Below are 7444 nucleotides of genomic sequence, written 5' to 3' on the forward strand. Positions count from 1 at the left end.
TTTTTAATTAACAACTAACGAATTTTATAAAAACTCTACTTTTAATAAACTTTTTCCTTAAGCTTTATATAAAAAATTAAAAAAAAAAAAATTGGCCAATTAATAAATTGATTAAACCACTAATAGACTTTTCATATAACGAATATAGGTTCTCTTTAGATTTCGGTGAACATTTTCTATTATCCATTTTCTAAAACAAAAAATAGAATAAGTTTCAAAAATATTTTTTACATTGTAAAATATTAAATTAAAAATATTGAATAATATTTTAAAAACTATGCGTTATATTTCCTAAAATAATATTCAAATAATGAAATGAAACGCTCTAATATTATTCCCATGAAATTTGTTAGATCAGCATCATCTCCTACTACATAGTACATACATAAAGCTAGTTCCTTTAGCTCCTTTCCTTCCTTTGGTTAAAACTCCATTTAGGGTTAGGGTTTCTCTTTCTCCACTTACTAAACAGCAATGTCAACGTCAGCCCGCACCGACACCACCACCACCACACAAAGAACAAGAGCGATGTAAACGCAGGACTCAGAAAGCCCGTCTTCGTCAAAGTACCAGCTCAAACCCGGCCACCATGGCCACACATTGATCGCACAGGTCCTTGTCCAACCCCGTCTCGCAAAAGGGCCGATCGGCTTCCAACCACCTTCGCCAGACCCGAATCGCAGAGTGCCTCATCGGTGACGACACTGAACCATAATCTTCACAGCCCGTAACGATCAAGGTATTTTATGAATATCGTATACAATGTATTATGAATTTTTTTTTTTTTTGGTTTGAATCTATTCATTTTTGGTATTGGGTTTCTGTTTCTAGGAAAAAGTTTGGATTTTGAAATGTGAATAAATTTAATGGTCTTTTATTGAGTTCCCCTTTCATGAAATTTACTAGAGACCTCCCCTCCTATATTTAAAAAGGGTATTTGCTTTGTAATTAGGCCAACGTGTCGGGTGAAGAATGAAATTTAGGATAAGTTCTTCTATTAGGCAATTTTGTAAGGTTTAGCAGGGATCTTAAGTTCTTGTTGTTTGGATTGAGAAATGGAAACATTTTTGTTAAATTAGGCATGTGTGGTGACGAGGTATTCGTGGCCAGTGACAAATTTTGGCGTTTGCTGATTAGGCTTGGCTCTCTTATTTTTTAGATTTTAATAATTTATAGATATAATGGACCTACATTATTCATGACACTCCTTGTACTAAGTTGTATTGTTAACAACTATTTATTGTAGATTCAGTGTTTGATTCGTATTTCGTGCTCGTTTTTATTGATGGGAGATTGGAAGAACAGTAAAAAGCAAGAAAAATAACAGTTTCATGTGAATGATTCCTTTGTATTATTGGTTTTTTAAAGGTGCCAATGTGTCTTTGTTGCTGTGAAATTGGGTTTGTCCTTTTTAATCGTCTCTTGATATTCATATCTTGGGTGCTTGGAGTGCATTTTACCTTATAAATTTGAAGCTGTTTGATTACTTCCCAGCTCACCCAACACCCTCCTGATTATCTCTATGCTTTATGTCTTAGTTAAGTTAAGCTGATTATTCGTTTGCTCCTAAATGTTCTTTTTTTGTCTTACTATTTATCTTGGACATTCCACCGTTGAGTTTCTGATCTGTACTTTTACTACACTTGATTGTAGAGACCACGAATTTAAAACTGTTTTGGTTCAATATGTTTTCAAAATTATGATGTGATGTGATTGGTGGCAAGAGGTAACTTTTGGAAGCCTTGTAGGAGGGTTGTAATTTCAATTGCTGCCTAGGTCTTGGCTAAGGTATTTCTTTCTTGCCTAACTCAGCACAAACTATTTGCCTTGAATTCTTGCTGATTGTAGTAGCTAAGGCTCACTGACTGAAGATTCATTCGTGGAAGGTGCCATAGTGTTAATAGTATAGATTTGTATACCACTTGTGTGCTACTTTCCTACTAGTACAGTCTGTGTGCATCGCACATGTTTACTCTGACACCAATCTAAAATGTTATACTTCCTCTTAAGTATAAATTAATTTATAATTGTGCGTCTCATAGATTAGCATTGACTAGAAGAGCATTGCCAACATTGCACTGATGAATGCTGTAAAATTATCCAATCTTTCCCTTTCCTGGTCAATATATCCTTGTTGACCTCATTGACTGGAGGGAATCTTGTTTTATTTTCGTGTTTTAAGTGAATGTTATGTAACAGTTTACTTGATTTTAATGAAAGTAGCTAAGTTGGAATATGTATACAAATTATTTGATAATTAAGTGGCTGGGAAATGTTACAGTTTGTCCATTTTTTATAATTCAATTGTTCTACCTTAATAACTTTCCAATGTTTTCTGATGCTTATTGATCAGCGACATGATGAAGCCTGGTACACTGTTATTCTCCGTAATGCAAAGATTACATGTTTAAGGGATCTATGAGGCTAGCAGTTGACAAATGGGGCCGTGTTGAGGTCACAGAGCCTGCAGAATTTGTTGTCAAAGATGATAACAATCTCCTTTAGTCGAGTATGAGCTATGTGATGTTGCAGAGGAGTGCGGGGAGCCCTTGACAGCCATAGTTGAAGCTAAGAGTACTGAGAATTTTGAAAGTACAAACAGTTTTTTTTGTGATTCCCTGGTATACGTTGCAGCTTGGTATATTTTTGTTATGACTGGTATATTTAGTTGGAATTAGTTAATAGAGGTTAATATAAGCACTTAATGCTGTTAATTCAGTATGACTTACCATCGATTAGGGTTTCGTAGGTGTTTGCAGGACGGCTTGGGGCCTTTGTCTAAGGTGGATGTAACCAGCATTAATATAGCCTTTCTAATTCGTAATTTTGGCTATCATATTTTGCCTATCTTAACTTTCCAACAGGTAAGTTACTAACATCTTTTGCCATGTCATATCTTGTTCTCTGGAGAAAGGAAAATCTTTAAAATTTGCTGCACCATCCCTAATTTTAATGAATTCTGGCTTGAGTTGATGAGAAAGGCTCTTGTGGAAGACATAAGAAATTTGAATGACATGCTTGATTGTTGGGGGTTGAGCAATTATGTGAAAATACATCAAGCATCATCACCATGCTTTGCCAAGACTCAATCAATGCCTTAGGAATCGGGTTTAATTGCAAGGGTAAGTCTACAAACTATCCACCTACCGTCCGCTGCAGACTACACAAGTCGATTCAATGAGCAAATGATGAATTAAGAAGGCCGAATCTATGGCAAAAGACATTTTCCCCACATGTAATGTCAGTCGGCCCCAATGTTTAAATATCAAATGTCAACTTCCATGGTAAAGGTCATTTTCAGAGCTCGAATCCTAGATTTTGTGAGAGCAAACCATAGTCTGGATTATTCGATTAACCTTTCATGGTTAATCAAGGCTAGTATAAGATTTTTTTTTTTTTTTTTTTTTTTTTTTTTTTTTTTTTTTTTAATGATGGAATGGTATTTTAATAATCAAAACCGGCCAAAGACTAATTTTGATGGGATAGAGGGAACTGGAGACTACTAAATCTATTTCCAACATTTGGGGAAATTTGTCATTTCGCCATAGGTTGGGGGTCAAATATTTTCTAGATGAACCATTTCCATGCATCCGAATATCTCAAAAACCTGAGCCCCACTACCCAATAAAGACACAACAAGATGTGGACTGAAGATAAGAATGGCTTAAATGATGATAGCAGTAGAGAAAGATGCTTTTTCAATGGTGTGAAATTTCTCAGCTCCACTCAAGAATTGTATCATCTTTCAATTTATAACCACTCCACCTACACTTTCTCTTTTTACAGAGAAAAAAAAGAAAATTATTGTTCAGCAAGGTGATCCTCACTCTATGGATAATATCAGAGCGTTCCATTTCATTGTTTTTGTGTTGGTTTTGCATAGAGTGAGAGATCACTTTGCCAGGCTTTGTAATGGAAGTATGGAAGCATGGAGACCCACTGATGATGAGCTCAGATCAATATACTGCATCATTTCTCGAAATGGGTGGCATGGGAAAAGTTATTCTTTCTTTTTTAAGATGTTTTGTAGAGCTGGGAGTAGTCCTGCAATGTCGCTCTGTCTCGAGTAACTCCAGTCTCTCTTGATGTCCATTGGTCTTTTCTCAAATCTATTATCTATTTTTAGATTACATTTTTGTGTGTCTTATCCTTCAGATGACTGAAATCTATGTATCATGAATTTTTTCAGTACGTGCTTGAAAAAAACTGTTGTCTTTGCTTTTGCCTCTGGATCGAAACAGAGCTACGCTTTGTGTTTGAAGGTGTTTTTCTTTGGAGTTCATTCACTCTGTTTTACCTGTTCATCATTCTTGTTCTCACCACTTCCATTGTCATTTGCATTTTCTTAAACTTTATCGAATACGAACACACATAAGGAAAACAGAAACATGCTTTGGCAAATGGCAATGCACATATACATTGAAGACCTAACTGCAGAAAGATTCAGTTCTTGTGCAATTGAGTCGAAAACTCAATATGAACTATACCCTTTATTACCTTGCAGTTTTATATTCATTGAACATAATTATTGCAAGAACTATGATCTATTCAGGTATCATGGTTTTATGAGTTATGATTTCTGCGTGCAGGATCAAGTTCACCAACAGAAATATGCTTTTGAATGATTTTGTTAATGTCACCTTCAAGTAAGAGGTTCATGATGCAAACAGCATCTAGATTGTTTTACTTTTATTCAAACCTGCTTTTATATTCATAAACAGCAGGAGCACAGATAAGGCAGCACAAGCGCTTCAGCTAATGTACACAAGAAATAAAAAGCAATATGGCGGCTAAGTGCTAGATGAACCATTTATTCAGCCATCTTGGTCAGCTTGTCCTCACTGTGTGTAGGGAATACGAAACCTGTGTTTTTCAGGCCCTGCTACCATGTCTCCCAAAGCGATCAGACAGTGCCATTGACAATTCTCCCACCTTACCTTTACAAATACAACAAAATTTGTGAGAGTATGACTTCTAGTTCATACTTCTTCGAAAAACATATAGCAGCGCAGCCCTAAAATGCAGTTACCAAGATAAAGCAATAATATTAGTGATTGAGGATTGTTGTTACCATCTCCAATGGGTTGTTCATCCCACTTGATGATAGGCATATTGGAAGTGTTGCTTCCTATGTACATCATTTCAGCTGCATTTTTAGCTTCCTCAATCGTGAGATTGCAGTTTTGATGCTTTTCAATCTCCCTTGCTCAACCAATTTGGGTGCTAGTTCTAGAAGTCTCTTTGCAGTGCATCCACCAAGGATCTTATCAAAATGAGGCAAAATAAGCTCCTTATCTGTGTTATAAAACCCACATTAACGTTTGGACCCTCCGCGATGTAACCTGCCTCGTCATCCAAATGAAGCTGATGCCCATGCTCTTCAGCTTCCATCTTTGCAAGGACATTTGGGAGATAGTTTACATTTTCATTGTGGCGAAAAGTGGTGGCTTCATGGGATACTGGATGTAATGACATTAACCCCTTCTTTGCATTGCAAAATGTCATCAGCGATGACTACGCATAGAATGCCGGTGTTAGACAGCCTGCAGGCGAGAGCAAGAAGTCCCCAGGACCGGCACTCAACCAATACCTTAGAGTCCCTTTCTTGCATGTGATGCAGCTGCTAATTGCACAAGAATGCTTCGAAGCATTGTTCGAGGGAAGGGAGACGATATCCTCGCTTTTGCAGCTGATCTAAGAAAACGATCTAGATGGACATCAAGCTCATACAGATATCTACGTAATCAGAAGCAAACATTTTCATCATTACTGAGATCCACAATCTAGAATATCATCAACTTTACAATCATTTGCTGCTTAAAATGAAATTGCAAGTTCTAAGCACACAAGTCAATAGAACGGGGTTATGCCTACCCATCTAAAATATAGCAGTATCAAACACCCCATGCCCTCGATGAACCATGTGATCATCAATGGAATTACCATCATAGCAGGACAAGAATATTCCACCAAATATGCTGGAATACATAGCTGGGTATGGTTTCTTTTCCACTGAACTCCACTTCTCGTGCAGCTTTTCAAGCAACTGGTTTTATAAAACAGTATGAGAGCAACAAGAAAGTCATAAAACAATGCATTTCTCCAAAAAAGCTACAAATTAAAAAAAAAAAAAAATGAATTAGAATGACAAAAGCAAGTTGACACTTCAATATTAGAAGAGAAACTTTCACTCTTGAATTCTTAATCTTTATGGAGGAAATTAACACACAAAGCATATCCATGTTCATTATATCTAATAATGTATGATTAAATAATTCAGGCTGGATGAAAGAGTACAATTCAAACAACAACATTCAAGCACTGAAAGAAATTAATAACGGAGTGATAGAAAAGATGGGGTTCTGAGTTTTCACTTCTGATGATGATGAGAACACGTGAGCTTTAAAATCACAGCCATTTTCAGCCTCCACTGCAGCCATTTCACCTTCAAATCAAACAACAAACAAAGCACCTAGTAAATTCAATAAATCACCAAACATAATCAAAAACTCTGAACAGAAATAAACAAAATTTACCAGATTTTTTATCCACAGTGATTAGGATTAGAAATGAGAGAGACCCTTTTGCTGTGGATTGAAGAAGAGAGTCATAGAATATATAGGACTTAAATAGGAGATAATTAAAGAGACTTTAAGCTTAAAAAAATTAGTGTATGAGATGGAATCCATTTTTGTGTCAGCACTTAGCACTTTGTCTTATAGTATTGAAAAGTGATTGGTTATTAGTTGAACTTCAACACAATTACTCTCAGTTTGGAGTGCCATTTGTTCTGTCTGCATTTTGACCATGGGGTTTTGGCTATATTATCGACCAAATCAAAACATACTTAAGAAATAAATCAAATACAGAGAGGAATATGTTGTTATATTAATGGTGTGTTTAATGGGATTGCACGTCATCGTCTTGTCAATATAATTCACAAATTGTATCAAAAAATGGGAAGTTTTTTTTTTTTTTTTTAATCAGGGTATACAGGCTAACTTACGCACACATCAAATAATCCTTCAAGACCCTATTAGCACCTGGAATTATTGACCGGACAAGAGCTCCAATAGCTATTCCTATTAGCACCAGATGATAGATTTGAACTCAAGACCTCTTGAGTAATATAGCCAAGAGTCCCTATCAAATCACTCGGACATCCAGACATGGTTAAAATGAGAAGTGGTTACTACACATGGGAAAGCTCTTGTGAGACGAACCTTTTTTTAACATGAAATCTAATCTTATTATGAATAAGCAGTATATTTCTTGATATGTTTAATATAAGAATCAACATAAATCTCAAATATTTTATCAATGACTCATCTATTGGAATTTAATCCCTATTTTTTTGTTTTTATTAATGCTCTTGAAGTGTTAGTTGGGCCGGCACGGAAGTATATGCAATTGGGCCAAATATTTAACTTCTAGCTAATGGCTA

The 7444-nt window shown here is 35.8% G+C and overlaps 1 pseudogene; it reads right to left on the reverse strand.

Annotated features, from left to right (window-relative positions):
- Positions 1 to 4692: 4692 nt before the first annotated feature.
- LOC116124921 lies at positions 4693 to 7293 on the reverse strand (annotated as a pseudogene).
- Between the last annotated feature and the right edge of the window lie 151 nt (positions 7294 to 7444).

The sequence above is a fragment of the Pistacia vera genome, unplaced genomic scaffold (genome assembly GCF_008641045.1).
Source record: "Pistacia vera cultivar Batoury unplaced genomic scaffold, PisVer_v2 Contig158, whole genome shotgun sequence".
NCBI lineage: Eukaryota > Viridiplantae > Streptophyta > Magnoliopsida > Sapindales > Anacardiaceae > Pistacia > Pistacia vera.